Below are 20,733 nucleotides of genomic sequence, written 5' to 3' on the forward strand. Positions count from 1 at the left end.
TAACTGCTGTACATCAAACAAAAAAGAGTAAGGGAAGAATTTTACCCACTTAAAGCAGGAGGATTCTCACTTTTTCTCAAACCCAATGGGAACTTATACTACGGTTACATGCCTTGCAACTTTGGACCTATCTTGAGTAGTTCACAAGTTCTCAAGCGAACTACTCAAGCTAACCAAGGAGCCAGTTCATTCAAGAGAAAAAGAGAGTTCACTTAGAGAATTGTTTTTCTCATTGTGAGATCTAATTTATTTATTATTTGAATATATTTCTTTATAAATATATTTATTTAATGTTCATGCATATTTAATAAAATCACCTTTTCTATCAAATGCCCATTTAGAAATACTGCTTTTATCCCATGCTCACAAGTCATGAAACAATTATATTCAGATTCCCTGTATGATTTTTTTTAAAAAGGATTTTTTAAAAGATTTATTCATTTATTTATTTATTTGAGAGTGAGCGAGTGAGAGAGAGAGAGAAGGCAGGGGGAGGGGTAGAGGGAGAGGGAGGGGGAGAATCTTAAGCAGACTCCCTGCTGAGGGTAGAACCCACCAGGGAGCTTGAGGCAGGGCTCGATCTCACCATCTTGAGATCTCATGACCTGATTCAAAACCAGGAGTCCGGCATTCAACCCACTGAGCCACCCAGGCACCCCTGGGTTCCCTGTATGATTTTTTGACTGCAGTGTCTTCTTTACAACTAGAACCACTTTTCAGAGAACTTAGAGCTTTCCAAGGTACTTCATCTCCACTTCCATCTAAACTGCTTGAGATGTAGGACTTTTGAATCTATGTACAACACTGCTGCTGGATACATTACACTGAGCCACAAGGACCCACTGGAGAGACACTAGGCCAGTTGCATATTTCATTTTCCCTGGGTGTGAGGTCTTGTAAAAATATAAATAACCAGGCCTTATTCTCTGGAATTCTGATGTTTCTCAGGTGAGGATGGCAAGTATGTTGGCTGGTGACTTGTCAGGGGAAGAGTGTAGCTCAGAAATAGAAAAATACTCAGTTACTGTGGAAAAACCATAAGCTAGATTTCTCTAGAAGATTTCCAGTGCCCTAAAGCGAAGAAATATTGAGAAAACTCTTCTATATGACCTCAATTTAATTAAAAAAAAATATTCTAAGAAAATACTGCTTATAGAGGCTTACAATTAATTCATTAAGTATAGGGAACTACCTGGGCACTTGTATTTCAAAGTCATCTAATTTTAAAAGAATCCCCAAGTCTCTCTCGCTCTCCCCCCAACCCTTTTTTTTTTTTTTTTTGCCACCACAGGGCGATGTTGAAGCTAGTGATTTTCAAAGTGTGATGCCTGGGGCAGCAGCTTCAGCATCACCTGGAAACTTTTTAGAAATAAAAATTCCCAAGCCCACCTTAGACTGACTGACTCAGATTCTGCCAGTGGGGCCTAACCCTGTGGGGGTTAACAAAACCCTTCAGGTGATTCCAGTTCCTGGATTTTGAGAATGTTCTGGTACAAACCAATCTGGGCAGATAGCATCTTTCACAGCTTAATAGAAATGTAGAAGAGAGGGGCATAACCTCCTTCCCCCGGTGACTGCATTTTAGCACCCGACTCAGAGCTTTTCCTACCTCCTTAATCAGAAAGGATGGAGAGGAGCGTGGGGCGTGAAGCCATCATTATGCTAGTGCAGCAAGCCAAGCGGACTCCATGTCACAGCTACCTGAGGGTCTGTTCTCCTACAGGTACATTCAGTATGCACAGCAACATCAGACTCCCTGCGCCTAATCTAAATCCTCCTTCTGGAAATTAAGCTTTCCTCTTTGTTTAGTTTGCAGTGGAAAGGAACAGCTGGTGAGTAAAATTAGTATGAAAAATCTTTATGTGCTTAATGTCCATGATTTAAGTCTTTCCTGAGTTTTTTTCTTCAAACTAAAAAAAAAAAAAACCCACCTTTTCCTCTTACTACAATCTCTCTCGAGTGAACTACTATTCTACTATTTAAGCCAGGAACATTTAAATTAATTATCTATTTTTAAAATCCATAATTCACTTCAAAAGAGTAAAACCATTAAGCCTTGCTATACATAAAAATTGCTGCATGCTCAGGAGATAAATACAGACAGAAGCTTTCCAAGGGAACTCAGATGATGTCCAAAATATGCCTGCTTTTCACAGAGTCCTACTGTTATCGTTAACACTATATCAAGGTTAAAGTTTAACACATTCACACTTTTATTTTTATTTTTTCTATATTTTGCTCATGTTTAGGAAAAAAAGAAGGAAAATGCATATTCTTGGAATATTCTGCTAGCACCCACTTCCCTCTGTTGGTAAAGCACCCTAATTTTTGTGCTATTACTACTTCACAGTTCTCATTCTTGTGCCTTAAGTGGTTCTGACCTCACCCCTGTTCCAGGTGTGGCGCTGTAATTCAGACCACCAATCAGGTTCTGCCTCCTCCCACCCATGCTGTTTGGATCAGAGATAAGCACTTCCTCCAATTCAATCCAAAGAGAGACCGTAAGATTAAATTCCCTGACTTTTTTGTTTGAAACTTTGAGGAAGGGACACTGTTTTTTAGCTGGAATGCTTGAGAGAATGGGCTAGGAGTTTAGAGTCTAGATTTGGCCCCTCTAATTGGTGAGCCTACCGGCAATGGAAACAATAGACAAGTAAACCTCTAAGAGTTGGAAAGACTCTTAAGAAGGCCCAGGAATTTCAGCCATAGAGCCGATTAGGACTGAACTTTGCAGGTAAATGAGCCAATATTTTTGTTCTTTTCATTTTTTTTAAGCAAATTTATTTTTTAAATTTTTATTTTTTTAAGGATTTTTGTTTATTTGAGAGAGAGCGCGTGAGAGAGAGCAGGAGCAGGGGGGAAGGGTAGAGGGAGAGGGAGAAGCAGACTCCCTGCTGAGCAGGGAGCCGGATGCAGGACTCAATCCCAGGACCCCGGGACCATGACCCGAGCCGAAGGCAGACGCTCAACTGGCTAAGCCACCAGGTGCCCTTTTTTTAAGCAAATTTATATTGTATTCTCAATCACTTATAACCTAACGAACATTCAGGGCATTGTGACTAATTGTTTTATGAAAAAGAAAGGAGACAAAATCAACAGGGACTCTAGGTTTTTGGCATGGGTAATGGGGTAGATGGTGGTTCTTTTTCCTGAGATTCTGGCAAAACTAAATAGAAGGACAGGTTTGGTGAATGTTGTGCAGGGGTGGGTGGTATGGATAGAAATATGTTTGGTTTTGAATGTTTTTATTAGACTATATCTGTGAAACATTTATAAGGAAATGCCTTGTGGGTCATTGATTATGTAGGTGTATACTTCCTATAAGAGGTCTAGGCTAAATGTGGGTATTGGGGAGTCATTGAGATGTAGATGGTAGCTGGACTAAGAAAAGGCCAGAGCGTAGAGGGTGTCCAACATTTATTAAGCCATATTTTTGTCTCCATAACATCGAATGGCTAAGGGAAAGTAAGATAATGACAGAAAATTTAGTTTGAGTTGACAGCCGGAACTCATCAATGGAATGCACTGGCAAAACAAGGTTTCTGTAGGTGGTAAAGTGACAGATAAAGAAGCAAAGATGAACACAGATCATTCTTTTAAGAATCATGGTTGTAATGGAAAAAGATAGTACTCTTTACCTAAACATGTTTGCATAATTATGAATAGTATTGCTGTTTGACTCCTGATTCTTCGTATGGGTTCAAGGGTGCTATTACCACTTTTACTTTTGCTGCCAAAATTGTCTGTTGCCATTTTAATTTAACGTTACTTATTAAAATGTGGGAGTAGTGTCCAAGCAGATGGTTGTCAGTAAACTGATGACTACAGTTATGGATTAGTGTCCAAATACAATACTCAAAACTTGGTACACTACATAGTTTCCTGAATGTGACTGCCAAAATAAATCTGGCCTGGAAAATAATTTTGAGGATTTTCCCCTCTTGCTTAAATTTTCTTCAGTATTTTAAACTAAAGATATCCTTAAAAAAGCCGGGGCTGTGTGCATATAGACAAACCACAGTATTCGTTTAATACATCTGTAGACTTTCCTGATAATCTTATTTAGGAGAAAATATTCCAGTGCAAGTCTCATGTAAACTCCAATTCCATCCAACATGTTTCTTCTCCTCCAGAAAAAAAATCTGAAACCACTGTAATGTACTTACTTACTGTATCGTTGTTATTGAAGTCTTAAAGTGAATTCTCACTTGTATTCATTTTACCTTATTTGACAGTTCTTGTATTCAATGACCAAAATAGGTACTAGAGTCTTTCCTGTCTCCCATCTCTAACCATAGCTACTCCTTTTTAAGATTTTATTTACTTGAGGGAGAGAGACAGGCAGAGATAGAGCACAAGCAGGGAGGAGAGGGAGAAGCAGGCTCCCCCCTGGGCAGGGAGCCCGACGTGGGACTCGATCCCAGGACCTCAGAATCATGACTCGAGCCAAAGCAGATGCCTAACCGACTGAGCCACCTCGGCGCCCCGTAGCCACTTCTTTGGTTCATCTCTTAGCAGAAGACAAGTTGTCTTTTCTTTGGGAAGAACTGTCACTAGGTCCTCAGTTCCCACAAAGACCTACCCCCTACTCTTGCTGCCTGGAAAAACAAGGGGAATTACAATAAATTGGCTGAGCCCGGAGTATTTTCTAGCAAATACAATCTCTAATACACTGCTGTTGTAAATTTATCAAATGCTTGATATTTATGAAGGCTTACCTGAGAGATAAGCAGTCCCTCTAAATCCTCTAAAATTTACTCAGGATTAGGTTAAACCAGCAGAGAGTTATATCCTTAAATAATAGTTCTCCGCCCATGCCTTTACCTAGTGGTATTTTCCTGGCATGGTGTCACTGGACAGTGTTGAGGGGTACTGGAGGAAACAGCCTGGTGTAGCTGAGGGCTCTGTCTGAGATAAAGGTGTCAGTGAGGATGATTTTCATCCTGTTACACAGTGTTCTTTTTTTTTTTTTTTTCCACAGTGTTCTTTTTATAAGGACTCCAGGGAGAAATTTTTTTTCTGGCTTTAACACCAGCAAAAGTCATTCTCGTAAGCATTTGGCTTGTTTTTATCTTACGGACCATCCCATTTTGGCTTTAAGCAGAACTAATATGTTGTTTAAGATACCTGGCAGCAGAGAGGTCAGGAGGAGGTCAGGCTGTCTTCTCTGTAGTGAATTAGCGACATTCATTCATTATCTTTCCAAGTCCTCATTAAAACAGCTTTAATGTGGTGACCATTTGATGGTAGACATACGCTTTAATCTTGTGAATATCAAACCCACCTGGGTTACATTTCCTGTTAGGGACAGTTAGCAGAAGCAGGTTAATTTGATATTTTAACTCCTTCATCTGCAGCACTTGTGTAGGAATCAAGCTCACTAGTCACATGAATTTGGCTCAAATGGTCTATATAGAGTCCTAATTTATTAGGTTCTGTCTTCAAATCTCCACTTGCTTAAGACACTTTTAATCATCTGTTTAATTTTGCACCTTATCTTTTTTTGCTCTGATATATTATTTTTCAGGTTACTCTTTAGGCCTGGGTATGCCCTATTTTTCTTCCTCATCTGACCTAGATTCAAATTTACACACTGTGAAATAGCTAATAAATTCCCATTAAGGTTGTAAAAGGTGAAGGTTCAACCAGTGTATAAGTCATCAAATTCTCATGTAAAACTGAATGATCCTTGATATTAATAGCTTGGCAAAAGTATGCTACAGGTCCTTAGGATTTTATGAAAAAAGATTTTAAGTCATTTGGCTGAGGGCAACCCACCTACTCTAAAATGACTTGAGCATTTCTACAATTTCCACATCACCAAGGGCAAGTCTCCCCTCTCCTAATTAATCTTGGGATATAATCTTTCCCTGGAAGTCTGCCCCTGGTTCTGTCTTTACCTGTACTCATTGTATGATGTTTCCTTTGTGTGGATTTGTCTTTGAGGCTGGACATTAAAAGGGAAAGTTTCTGTTCGTGTTCGGGCGGTTGGAGTCTAGGGAAAGTGGGACAGGAAGCCCCATTGGGAGTTTTTTTTTTTCCCCCCCTCTCCACAAGCAATAGAGAGTATTACAATGATTTACAGAGACACGTTGAAAGTAAATTATGTTGTAAACGCCTGTCCCTTGGGCCAGCTAAGAATCACAGGAAAAAAATGTAAAAAGTTTGAAATTCCCAACAGCAAAGGTTGACAGGAAAATATGGTTTTGTTTTTCTATGAGTAAAAGTAACTTTTATGTTGTGTTTTCCCATGAGAAATTATAAACTTTCAAAGGAATTTCAGCCTCTTGCATGCACATATAAGAGCAATTTATCTGGTACTGCCCCAGTGAAAACACTCTTAAGACTTTAAAGCTGTTAGAAGTGGGGCTGAATTTCTTCAAGACCGCTACTTCTTATTTGTCCTTACTGTCTCCTCTTGTCAAAACATTTACTCAGACTTCGAAGAGTTGCAAGTTGGCAACATGTTAATAATATGAAAATGCATTTGTGCAGCCCATGTGGCTGCAATTTTTGTATATATTCATCACTTATTTAATGAATAATGAATCCTTTACAGTAGCTAGGCGACACAGAAGGATATGCAGCAAAATGAAATGAGAACTTGTCAATCTAAGATACTGCAAGTGTTGCCAAGGTAGTTTTGCCCCTTTGTAGCCTACTTGAGGCTCACACAGGACCCTCTCAGAGCCCTGCCTTCCTCTTCTTCCCTCCTAATGAGCAGCAGCTACAGAAATTCTACAGCAAGGTGGGTAGCTGAAATCACTCATGGCAATTCTGTGCTTCTGAACAGTTTTTATTCCCAAGATACAAAGATAGACCTTTTAAGTCTCATTCTTCTTCAGTGTCTCAATTTAGAGATTATTCCAAATGATTTTTATTAGAAATTCAATTTTTTTAATGGCATGATAGCAGAAATAAGTAAAAGATGCCCTAACCTGCTACTCAGCCTTCTCTGCAGCCAAAACTGATCATTCGATTCTTTGGCCATGTGGCTTAGCGCTGGCTTCTTTTCATCCCAGACATTCTTGGTTTGACTCTTTGTCCCCACCCCTTCTCATAATCCCTCCTTGGCTGAAGGTCCAAGTTTTGTCTAGTGTTTATAAACTCTTCCTTGTCAAAATACTAGATAGTTGTTTCTCCCCTGGCGGGGTGGTTTATCTAAGAGATGTCATTTCAGGGACTAGGAGCCGACAACGGTAATCCTCCTCTCCCTACCTGCCATTCCAGCATTTGCGTCAAAACTAGGGTGTGCCTTTAGTCTCCATCCCATGTAGCAGTATTTTCAGGGACGTCACTCCCTTTAGAAGTCAGAATTGTTCTAAAGTTCCTATAAGTGTTGCCACAAAACCTTGCTAAACCCATAAGCCTTCTAAAGTGCATATGCATTATATTGACTTAAAGGAAGGACAGTATCTATGCATAATATTAGCTTCACAACTTCGGTGATGAATAGAATGAAAGCTAAATCAGCATCATCCTCATTTTCTCATGCTCTGCTAGACACACACAGAAACCCTGCTGCTATGCATTGTTTCTCTCCCCACCCCTTCATTTTCTCTGCCTGTGATAGACATATCCTTATTTATGGATTAACAAGTACGAAGATCATGTCACTTTCTGACATAAATGATAATACACCTTTTCTCCTAGAGATCTATTTAGACCCCAAAAAGAATCCCCATGAAAAGCATCAGATTGAGTTGTTGGCTAAACAAAGCTACTTAATTAAAATATCACAGTAAAATGCTTTTTAGTAAAGAAAAAGCTTAAAGCCACCGCTTCTTTGCAATAAAGTTGGGAAAGAAATTCCAAATTCCTTCTAGTCATGCAACTTAGATTCACTCCAATGTGACCAGTCAGTCCTGAACTTAGGATAACAACTTCTAAGGGATGCAAGGCATGCGGAGTCCTCAGAATCATCCTGAGGATGCCTAATCAATAATAGCCATTCCTTAATTTCTTCATTGATGATCAGCAAAGGGGCAAAATTTTTTCAACTAGAATTTTCCTGCATTTGATAATAACTAATCTAAATCTACTAAATATTTTCTTGAAGTTTAAATATGGTTCTATAAAAAAGGATCAGCTGTTTTTATAGTAAATGACATTAAAGTGCTTAAATTATTGACAGACCCCTGATGGATAGATAAGATAGAGAGAATGTATCTTGTCTTTGTCCCTGGTCCCTGGAACAAACCTTCAAAAATCCTTGGAATTTCTTGAGTCATAAAAGTGTCTTTGTTATGCTAATGTAGTGACTCCTGGGGGCCTCAGGATAGTTTCAGGATAAAAGCCTTTCACCAAAAAGACCCAGCCTTGTGCTTAGAAGGTTGGACCGTTCAACCAGCCTTGCTTTCAGATGGAGAGAGAAGGAAGGCTGGAGATTGAGTTCAGTCACATGGCCAATGATTTAATTATGCCTAAGTAAGGAAACCAGTGAAAACTCTGGACCACGAACCTGGTGGAGCTTCCGGGTTGGTAAACACATTGACGTGCTTGGAAATGTGATGTGCCTGGATTCTGCAAGACGAGGGCATAGAAACCCTGCTTTAGGAGCTCCCCCACCTAAGACCTTGCCCTATGCATCTCTCCATTTGGTTGTTCCTGATCTGTATCTTTTATAATAAAACTGTAATCATAAGTATAATGCTTTCAGTGAGTTCTGGAAAGTTATCTAACTAGAGGGGATTGTAGGAACACAATTTATAGCTTGTCAATCAGGAGTACAAGTGGTACCTAAGACTTGCTGTGGCATCTAAACTGAGGACAGTCTTGTGGAGAGCTTTGCCTTTAACTTGTGGAATCAGGCACAAATGGTTAGTTCAGAATTGAATTAAATTGCAGAACCCCTAATTGGTGTCAGAGAATTGGTGTCAGAGCAGTGATAAAAATCTTTCTTTTTAAATTTATTTTTGTTTACTTAATAGTTCAGTTTTTTTTTTTTTTAACATTTTTTATTTGAGAGAGTGAGAGACCTCAGGGGGAGGAACGGGGATAGAGGTACTAGCAGACTCCACTCTGAGTGTGGAGCCTGATGCGGGGCTTGATCTCAGGACCCTGAGATCATGACCTGAGCTGAAACCGAGTCAGACATGTAACTGAGCCACCCAGGTGCCCCCTCATAGTAGAATTTTTTAAAAAATTAATCAAGTTAAAAAAAATGGAAACAGTAATAGTTAAATAAGGATTCAGTTATTTCAAGTAATGAAATAGAAAAACACTTTATGAAAGTGTTGAAATAGAGGTTTCTAAAATTTTATGACCTACAAAATGGTTAGGTTGGGGGCACAATTTAAATTTATAGTTGTCTATATTTTATATAATACATTATATACATTACATATTTTATAGTTCTATTAATATCGCTATTATTATGCTAACAAAGGTAAATAAACTTCTTTAACTTCAGTTGAATTTTGAGACCCAAGAGGCAGAGGGGTAATAAGAGAACATCAGGACAAGTAAATATAGGACCTAGGTGATGTTGGGATTTCTCTAGCATAATGGCATACTTTTACTATTGCATCCTTAAATTCTTTCATGGCAAAAGAACTGTTTTCTAGCTTATTACTCTGATAATTGAAATTGTCACTTTTCACTTTCCTCATCTGTGAAATGGGAAGAAAGGTCTAGTTCCTCTTAAAATAAGATTGTTATAAGGATTAAACAAAATGCTAGTTTGGGGATCCTTTAGAACAATACCTGTTGCGCAGGGCAATGCCCTGAGTTGCTCCACCCAAGAGAGCCATCTGTTCCCTGACCACCTCACCATTCAGTCACCTCCTCTGGATTGCTGCTTGCCAGCAGCGCTCTTAAATGTCCTACCAATTACTGAACCCAAAACTCTAGTTGTGTTCTGATCAATGTGGAGAACACAAAGTTGTCACTCCCATTCTCCAGAACAATGTATTCCTCCGAATTCTGCCTTGCTTTCATTAACAATTTCTGAAAAATTGTATTCACTTTTGATCCACAGAAAGCTTGTGACAAGGAAATTCCCTCAATTCAGTACAATGCCTCTTTTTAAATCTATATGTGGCTTTTATATTTATTTGTATTGCAATTCATTTCCTTTGTTTCTGATTTGAGTTCAACACTTTTAAGGTAATCATAAATGTATCAAACTTTTTTAGTATTTGTTACATATGCACTTGGTAACCTGGTATTATCTCAAAAGTGATAATGTGGTTAGGAAGAACATTGTACTTACAGTTAGAAGCAAATCAAAAAACCAATAAACATTTGTGTTTAGATATGCTAGTTAAGCCATTTCGAGATAATTTTGTAGTTAAAATCTTAGGTTTTTATCCATCAACTTGAGATTATAACATCACCCTTGGGGCGCCTGGGTGGCTCAGTCGGTTAAGCATCTGCCTTCGGCTCAGGTCATGATCCTGGGGTTCTGAGATCGAGTCCTGTGTCGGGCTCCCTGCTCAGTGGGGAGTCTGCTTCTCCCTCTCTCTCTCTCTCTCTGCCCCCGCCCCCGCCGTCAAATAAATGAAATCTTAAAAAAAAAAATCACCCTCAATATATAATAGTGTTTCTGTAGGGATCAGATCAAATAAAGGAACCTATTTTAAAATACTCTATAAATTGGAGCACCTGGGTGGCTCAGTTGGTTAAGCATCTGCTTTCTGCTCAGGTCATGATCCCAGGGTCCTGGGATTGAGCCCCACGTCAGGCTCCCTGCTCAGTGGGGAGCCTGCTTCTCCCTCTGCCTGCTGTTCTCCCTGCTTGTGCTCTCTCTCTCTCTGTCAAATAAATAAATAAAATCTTAAAAAAAAAACTCTATAAATGGAAAAACAGTGATTCTACTTTATATTTGAATATAATCAGTTTTTTTAACTGTGATGAACGACCAAGCTCTTTAACTACTCACCAGAGACCTCTCTCCAAGTCCATTTCCCTCTTTGGTTTGCTTGTTCTCCAAGACCCATAACCTATATTTCCCCTCCTCCACAAGAATAGTATGAGGCTGTTGGATTAATTATACCTAAAGCTCCATTCTAATTTAGTTATAATTTTATTTGATTCACTTTCTACCATGTACCCCTTGCTGAGTTCTCTAGCTTTAGCCTTTGGAAGTTGGGAGGTGGAATGTCATGAACATTGGCTAAGAAGCCAAATAATCTTACATTGGAATCTTAAGTCACTCCCTGGCTAAGAGACCTTGGACAAGTTACTTTAAACCTGCACATCTAGGTTCTTCATCACTGAAATATCCTTTCCCTGTAAGGAAAGTTACTTTCCTTATAAAACTGGCATAAAGTTTGTCAGAGATAACATATCTAAAGTATTTAGACCAGTGCCAGGTACATATTAACTTAAAAAAAAAAAATTGTGCTGAAAGCAGATTTAAAAAGAAAAGGTAGAGGAAGGGATAGGGAAATGACTGAAATTTAATTCCAACCTTACTTACTCTAAACCTATTCCAAATAAGTGTTATGTTAATTTCAATTCTTTGAGATAGAGTGCTATGTAGATAAAAAGCAAGGAAGATTTCTATGACATTTTCCTAACAATATCTCAAACTGCAAATGAGGTGAATGGATCATGAAACATTGTTAGTGAACACACAAGAGTGAATCTGCTCTTTCAACCCTCTTCTTGGAGAGCTACACTTGAAGCAGTCACTACAAAAAAGCCTGAGGAAACATCTCAACTCTGTACAAATTCTTACTCATGAACCGAAATCTCCTGCTTTGGCAGTTGTAGAATTTTTGCCACTTTTTAATCATCATTTCCTTTGGTATGTTTGCATGGGTTACCTTGGTACTGACCTAGAAATCCCATACTTTGCTTTGTTGGATCATCATGCCTTGGATCCATATGCCCAACTCTGATGGTTAATTTTATTGTCAACTTGACTGGGCTAAGGGATGCCCAGATACTTGGTTAAATATCTCTGCCTCTGTAAGGGTGTTTCTGGAAGAGATTAACACTTGAATTGGTGGACTGAGTAAAGCAGATGATTCTCCCCAACTAAGGTGGGTATCATGCAATCTGTTAAGTGCCTGAATAGAATAGAAATACAGATGAAGTTTGAATTACCCCTGCCTGACTAATGAGCTCGGACACTGAACTTCTGTTCTTGGTGCCCTTGGTCTTAGGCTTTCAGACCCGGACTGACATCTGTACCATTGGCTCTCTGGTTCTCGGGTCTTTGAACTATACCAGCTTTCCTGGGTCTCCAGTTTGTAGACAGCAAGCAAGTCATGGGACTTTCCAGTCTCTATAATTATATGACCCGATGCCTTATAATAACTTTATTTTAAATATATATAAAATCTATTGATTGGGTTTCTCTGGAGACCCTTGACTAATACACCCACATAGGCTGGGAAACTGCTAGCTGCATGCCCTCCCATCCTCCAGCTGCCCATTCAGGAAAAAGTAGTTTTATATTAATCATCGCTGTTTTTCCCAATAGTTTATAAGCTATATATTTAATATGCTGAAAATGGACTTTAAGATTATGATTTATATAGTTTTAAGAATCATTCCTTTCTCACTCTCCCAACCAGAAAGATATATATTCTGCAGTTCATAGTTCAAATCTAGGACTATAACACACTTGTTCCCTCAGGAGAAACCTACACTGGACCTAAAGATTTGAAATCAGATTAAACAGATAGGTGTTGGACTTTTCTCTGCTCATGTGCCCTGGAAGGTCTCCTTAACCCTGTGTTGTTGATTATGCTCTCTCCTACTTGAATTCTCACTGATCCACTTGATGACCTTAGGAAAAGGAAGAGAGGTGAATAGTCACTTGCAATGACTAACTTTGTGTTTACTTGAACGGGCCAAAGGATGCCCAGATAGGTGGCAAAACATTATTTCTGGGTGTGTCTGTGTGGGTGTTTCTGGAAGAGATTGGCATTTGATTCAGTAGACAGAGTAAAGTGGTCTTCCCCACCTACATGGACAGGCACATCTAATCCACTGGGGCGCTCAAATAGAACAACAGAGTGAAAGGCAAATTTTCCCTGTCTTCAGCTAGAATGCCCATCTTTTCCTGACCTTGGACATCAGAGCTTCTGGTTCTCAGGCCTTTGGGCTTGGGTTAAATTATGCCAATAACATTATTTTGAGATTTTGAAACAAAATTGTATTTGTATGGAAAAAAAACTATACATTTAAAACGAATCTCATTATAACCAATATTTTATAGCATATTGTGATTCACTAATCATATACCCATATATTATGTCCTTAGATACACAGAATTTTGGAGACTCAGGTAGTTAAATTGCTCAAAGTCACCAGCTGATAGGAGATAGGTCAAAAAGTTTTGATGTTATTACATTTTCTAAAATAGAAAATTGGAAAATTAGACCAGGATGTGGTCTCAAAGTTTATTTTCTCACGCCCCTTATTTTACAAATCAGAACAAAGAGACAGGCTCGCAACTATAACAGAAATCCTGGTTTGTTAGCCTTTCCTACCTTATCACTTTACATTCAGATTTAATGATATATGTAGATCTTTTTAAACAATATGGACAATACTTGTGCTTACAAAAATCATGCCTCCCAAAAAAGTAACATTAGGCCTGAGAATATAAGTATTCTGTCTCCCTAATCAACAACCATGAGTATTTTGAAGTTCCTTGAGAAACCTGGAGGCTGATAAGTATTTCTACCCAAATGCTGATCACCCAAAGCCTTATCTGCTCCAGTTGCTCTTCAGTAGTGTTTCTCTGAACCTTTCATTTAGGTGCATAAAAACAGTATCATTGTCACAATGAGAACGCCATCTCCCTAGCAATCTTCCAAGATTCATATATGACCCAAAAATATGATAGTTCCACAGCTCCATGTCACTGCTCCATTTATAACTCTTAGATATTATGATTACTTCTTTTCATAAATTGAGACCTTTCTTTCCTTTCATAGTGCCACATACTGCTAGAAGCACATTTGCATATTATGTTCAAACAATATACTCTCAGTCTTGGGCACTCCACATAGTTAACTCCTAACACCATCTCCTCAATCTTTTGGTGCTTTCCCCTACCTTGGATGGCATCTAGACATTACTCTTATGTGATTTATAATCTGTGCTCTATCAGTTCCACAAGGATAAAATATAAATGCCAGGCCAGAATGACACAAATGGAGAAATAGTCTATTCCCCACCTTCAGCATGATTTGTGATATTTACTGACTAACCAAACACTAGCATGGGATCCGACCCAAATAGCCTTTCAAGACTGGAGTGGTGACAATTGGCAATGGTTAGTGTGGTACCAAAGCATGTACAATATTTGCAGTGTCATAGAACAGGGCTGTTTCCAAAGGGGAAAGTAGCATTAGTGCACAAAGGAGACTGGGAGATGCTGTGGGCACAATCCATCCTCCTGGGTATAGGAGGGAACCCAGAAATGTCATAAAATCCCTCTTTGAGCTGTTGTCGCTACTGTTGGTTGTATGGGAAATTAACATATTTAATTAACTGTCTGACCAAAGCAGCTGTTACCTTATATAAAATCTTGAACATTGGTGCCTGGCTCATCCCACTAGGTGTTTGAATGTGCCAGTGACACAAGACTGATGATATTTTTATACTGCATGGCCCAGCATGATTCCTCTTGCAATAGGCTCAAGTCAAGATCTTCTTTAAATTCTTCATGGAGAATAATGATGCTCCAGCCCAAATTGCTTAATAACACCCTATGTCAGGACAGCCAACAGGAAGCTCCATGCACAACAAAATGAACTCTGGCCAATCCAATTGTTCCCAACTTCCAAAAAGGCCCCTGCTGCATAGGCCCTGGCAAAGTTACGCATGCATCTTTCCTCTTCGTCATCAGGATGCTGTTTTAATTACAATTCACTTCTCTTATGACATTATTTGCCTTCTATATTACAAAAATATTCCTTGGCTGCAATATTCCAAATGGAAGGAAACGCTTCCTAGTCAGAAGTTACTTTGATTAGTTTGCTAAGTTGTTGGTCCAAAGCTATTATGGAGATCATGTAAAATAAATTTAATGCATCTCATTTCATATGGTATGTGGACTGGTTTGAAGGATTTCTGTGAGGAGGGGGTGAGGGACGGTAGAAGGTGGCTTTTCTGGCCATTGAAAAAGCCTCCCTTTACTTGGTTTGTTATTTCACCCATTTGTGAGAGAGTAAGAACCAAGCATTTTCTATATTGGATGGCTTGAGCTGTGAAGTGATGAGTTTATCTCTAGCAAAGATGGAGGCCAGAATTTTCAATACCTTTCTCCGGGTAATGTGGTAACACTGGTTATCTTGATTGCCTGCACTGCTCTTTTTCTGAACAAATTTACTCTGCCATTGAATGTGTCTTCATCTTCATACCTTTACTACTGGATACACTTAATATTTTCTTTTGTGCCATTTCTGAAATTCTTCGAAAGTCTTGCAAAGTCTGCAGTTTCGGCTAGGACCATATGTAACTTACAAACAGTTTGCCAGTTCAGCAATTGAAGGGCTCAAAATCCTGATTAGAGAGGGGGGCCTCCATAAAAACTATAGGGAAAAAAGTTTGCCAGCCAGCTAGGACTTTACTGTTTGCGTTATTACATTTTAAACTTCTAATAATAAAATATGCAATAATTAGATATATAAACTTGGTATATGTGATTCTAAGAAGTAATTAATATTTTCAAAAATATAAAGCTAAAAAATTGAATAAATAATAGACCATCTCATTCTGAAGGAGCATATCCTATATTGTGCTGCATTTGTTCACACAAAGACCCAGTCTCGTTATCTGTTGCATGTATCACATGAGAATCTCCCAGGGTTTAAGTAAAGCAAAATGGTGAATTTTTGGCTTATTTTTTTACTGACTCATTGTAAGATATATATATAATTTATATATATTATACGTATTGCTATACATAAACATACACATATAATTATACATTTCTATAATGACAAGATATAAGAAGAAAATTGTTCTTCAAAAACACATTATTAAAGCCTATGGGATGACATCACATCTGAGGCCAGGAAGGGCAGCTTCAAGCTTATAGAATTGTACATGTTAGAGATCCTAGATCCCATTGTTAAATTTAATTAGGAATAAATTGTTCGGGTAACTAGGTGATATTGTCCCCACTATTATATAACTGATCTTTTGAAGTTGACCGCTGGAATCCTGACTGCTATATTCAGATGGAATTCACCCAAAGCATTCATGTTATTCAACAAATATGTGCCACACAGTTTCCTGGGGTACTGGGGAGAAAGTGAGGAATGAGTAAATGAGGTATTCTGTCTGTCCTCATGCTGCTTATAGCATAGATATCTAGCAGTGACCATAACTGGAGAGTTTCTTTAATACTTTATGAATATAAGAAAAAAGATCAAGATCTGTAAGTTACTATCTAGCTGATATAAATATAATTAGAATGAACAAACTATAGATGATATAAAGTTCTAATGACAATTTCTAACCTATTTCGACTTTTCACTGAGTGAAGTATTAAGGGCTTTATGCACATTCTGTCATGCATTCCTAATAATGCACATAAGACTGCTACTAATACTCTCAACATTAAATAGATCAGAACATGAGGAAAGAACTGAACTTCTAGGTAAATTGTCACCCATAGTGACAGAAGTTTGTCAGTATAGGTTTTCCTACTACAGATATTATGTGCTGACCTCTTACAGAATTCTTCCTGTTAAATGAACTGGTAAAATCTCTAGAAGTCTATTCTGGTCTGCGGCAGATAATGCTTCTTTCCTTCCCAGCTTCTGATCCTGCACTCTGCTATGCTCTTCTTTATTTGTAGGAAGGATGGTTGGTTGATTTTACTATTTGCAGAAAGTCCTTAAACTTTTGGTTTGCAATCGCTCACTCTGTTTTTAACTATATTTAATGGAACTTGCTTTACTCCAGACTTCTTTGCTGAATGCCTGCTGCCAGGTATTCATCACCCCTGCAATGCTGCTTCTATTTTTGTGGCCTTGCAACTTTCCCTCCAAGTTCTACAAATGTGAGGTGATTTTGTGAATTTGGGCAGGTCCTGACACTTAGAGGAGAAGAACCCATATGAGTATTCAAATTACGTCTCTAATATACATTTCCCCTACTGTACCACTTCCTAAGAAGGATGGTTATCTGCCTTTCCACCAGTGTATTCTCAAACCGTGGTATCCTTCCTGTCATGGGTGGATAGGCAATCAATAAATATTGAATGTTAACTGGAATAAATATACTTGCTTTATATAACAAACTATATTATAAACAAACTATATTCAGTTTGGGAATTCATTCCTCTTTTCAAACTTTTTTTGGAAAAATTATCTGTATCCATTGTACATGGAGTCTTCAAACCAAAATAGTGTGCCATCTCCTAAGTGAATGATGCAAGTCAGGAATATAAATGTCTGTCACTGTCTCTGTGCACATGTGTCTGTGAGCATGTGTGTCTGTGCATGTCTCTTTCTTCATGTGTCTTATGTGTAGGTCTCTCTGTCCCTCCTTCCATCCCTCCCCCTATCCCCCTGCCCCTCCATCCCCCCACACCCCCCTCCCTCACTCTCTGTTGCTGTCCCTCCCTCCCACACCTCTGCACAATCCCTCCCTCCTATCCCCCCCCACCCCGGTCCTGTCCCTTTGACTCCCCATCCCCCTGTGCCCCACCCCGTCTCTCTGTCTGTGTCTCTGTCTGTATCTGTGTGTGTGTGTGTGTGTCTGTGTGTGTGTCTGTGTCTGTGTGTCTCTCCGTCTGTCTCTGTCTGTGTCTGTCTCTCCGTCCATCTCTGTCCGTGTGTGTCTCCATCTCTCTCTCTCTGTTTCTCTGTCTCTATCTGTGTCTGTCTCTGTCTCTCTGTCTCTATCTGTGTCTGTCTCTGTCTGTGTCTCTGTCTCTATCTGTCTCTGTGTCTGTCTCTATCTGTGTCTGTCTCTATCTGTGTCTGTCTCTGTCTCTGTCTCTCTGTCTCTGTCTATTTCTGTCTGTCTCTCTGTGTCTGTCTCTCTGTCTCTCTGTGTTTGTCTCTCTGTGTCTCTCTGTGTCTGTCTCTTCCTCTGTCCTCCTCTCTCTCTCTGCGTATGTGTGTATATGTCTGTCTTTCTGCGGACCTATCTCTCTGTGTCTGTCCATGTCTGTCCATTTCTCCCTGTCTGTGTACATGTGTCTGTATGCTCTCTTTCTCGTTCTGTTTCTCTTTCTCTCTGTGCATGCATGTGTCTGTATCTACATGTCTTTCTTAGAATTTGAATCTGAAGAAAAAGGTCAAAGATGGGGAGGAGGAATGGTTGAATCTCCTCCATTGTAGTGTAGACTTCTAAGTATGTGTTTCAAGTGAATATTCTGCTGAGTCTGATGTGTTTTATTTCCTTTTTTAAACAGCATTATTGAGATACGATTGACATACAGTAAAATACATACATATATGTAAAATGCATAATTTTAAAAATTTGTACATATATATCCCCATGAAACCATCACTGCAATCAAGATAATGAATAGATTTCATTACCTAGAACATTTTCATTTTAGCCCTTCATAATCTCTCCCTCTTATGCCTCAGTACCCCATCCACTACCAAATTTAGCAAACACTGGTCTGCTTCCATCAGTATGCATAAGTTTACACTTCTTAAACTTTTTTTTTTAAAATACATGGTACTATAAATTAGGTGCTCTTTCTTTGGCTTGGGTTTTTCCATACGTCATAATTATTTTGAGATCCATCCATGTTGTAGCATATTTCAATAGTTTATTTTGCTGTTGCTGAATAGTTTTCTATTATGCATTCACTTCTTGATGGATTTTTGGGGGTTGTTTTCAGGTTTTGGTTATTAGAAACAAAGCGGATATAAATATTCTTACAAAACTCTTTGTGTAACCTATGCTTTCTTTCTCTTGGGTGAACACTTGAAGTGGAATGGTTAGATCATATGGTAGATGTGTGTTTAACTGTTTAAGAAACCGCCAAACTGGGTGGGGGGAAAGAAAAAGAAAGAAACTGCCAAACTATTTTCTAAAATAGGTGTATCCTTTCAATTTTTTATTAAAGTGTTTACTTCATTTTGAGTTAATTTATTGTACACAGTGAAAGGTATGTATTGCAGTTGATTTTTTTTTTTTATCATATGGATATCCAAGTTCTTAGGCATCATTTTTTTCATAAAATATTTTCTCCATTAAATTACCTTTTTTCCATTGAAAATCAGTTGCCCATATATATCTGGGCTTTCTATTCTCTCCATGAATCTATTTTTTTCTAATTTTATGCCAATATCACAACTCTCTTAGTGTAGCTTTCTAATGTCTTGAAATCTGGTGGTCTTACTCCTCCAAATTGGTCCTACCTTTTAAAGGTTATTTTGGCTATTCTAAGTCCTTTGTATTTCCATGTAAATTTTAGAATCAATGTCAGTTTTTGCCAAAAAAGTCTATCAGGATGTTGTTTTTATTTTTATTTATTTATTTTTTAAAGATTTTATTTACTTATTTGTCAGAGAGAGAGAGAGGGAGAGAGAGAGCGCACAAAGCAGGGGGAGGAGCAGGCAGAGAGGGAGAAGCAGACTCCCTGCCCTGCGGGGAGCCCGGTGCGGGACTTGATCCCAGGCCCCTGGGATTATGACCTGAGCCGATTAACCGACTGAGCCACCCAGCTGTCCCAGGATGTTGTTTTTAACTGTATTGTATTTGTACATCAATTTTAAGAGAATTAACATTCTTATTATTGGGAACTTTAACACATGTTCATGATTTCCCTATCTTCATTTATTGAGCAATATATTATAGAATTCAATATTCAGATGTTTCACATCATTTGTCAAATTTATTTATTTTCATATATTCTATTATAAAGTTGTTTTTCCACCTGTCTTATTGTGCTAGGTAGAACTTTCAGTACAGTGGAGAATGGAAGTAGTAAGAATGGATGTCCTTATTTTCTGATCTCATGGTGGAAAGCCTTTCACAATTAACTGTGATGTTAACTGTAGGTTTTCTTTTTCTTTTTTTTTTTTAAAGATTTTATTTATTTATTTGAGAGAGAATGAGAGACAGAGAGCACAAGAGGGAAGAGGGTCAGAGGGAGAAGCAGACCCCCCGCTGAGCAGGGAGCCCGATGTGGGACTCGATCCCGGGACTCCAGGATCATGACCTGAGCTGAAGGCAGTCGCTTAACCAACTGAGCCACCCAGGCGCCCAACTGTAGGTTTTCTATTGATTTCTTTAATCAAGTTGAGGAAGTTCCCTCTATTCCTTGTTTGCTTACAAAATAGAGGTCATATTTTGTCAGATCTCTTATTTTTTGCATCATTTTTGTTTAGGTCAAATATTTTGTAATTTCTCTTGATTTCCTCTATGACCCATGGACTATTTAATCATGTGTCCTTTTGTTTTTAATATTGGGGATTTTTAAGCCATCTTTCCGTTAATTTCTTATTTAAGTTCACTGAGATGAGAGCATACTTTGCATGACATAAATTCTTTAAAAGTTAATGAAACTTGATTTATGGTGCAGAAAATGGTCTATCTTTGTAAGTGTTCTGTGTGCACTTGAAAAAAGTGTGTATTTTGCTGTTGTTGGGTGAAGTGTTCTTTAAATGGCAATTAGATTCAGTTGATTCAGGGCACCTGGGTGGCTCAGTTGGTTAAGTGACTGCCTTCGGCTCAGGTCATGATCCTGGAGTCCCGGGATCGAGTCCCGCATTGGGCTCCCTGCTCTGCAGGGAGTCTGCTTCTCCCTCCTCCCTCTCATGCTCTCTGTCTCTCATTCTCTCTCTC

The 20,733-nt window shown here is 38.7% G+C and overlaps 1 long non-coding RNA gene across 2 annotated transcripts in view; it reads left to right on the forward strand.

The window, feature by feature from the left end:
- The first annotated feature begins 2,320 nt into the window (after nt 1-2,320).
- LOC145720558 (uncharacterized) overlaps nt 2,321-20,733 on the forward strand; it is a 155,654-nt gene continuing 137,241 nt past the window's right edge. Inside the window, exon 1 of one of the 2 annotated variants that reach the window (XR_014143613.1) lies at nt 2,321-2,734. This is a non-coding gene — a long non-coding RNA (uncharacterized LOC145720558). The remainder of the gene's footprint in view (nt 2,735-20,733) is intronic. The other variant, XR_014143614.1, reaches the window with a different exon arrangement.

Source organism: Leptonychotes weddellii, chromosome 3 (assembly GCF_054177405.1).
Source record: "Leptonychotes weddellii isolate Sample4059 chromosome 3, ASM5417740v2, whole genome shotgun sequence".
NCBI lineage: Eukaryota > Metazoa > Chordata > Mammalia > Carnivora > Phocidae > Leptonychotes > Leptonychotes weddellii.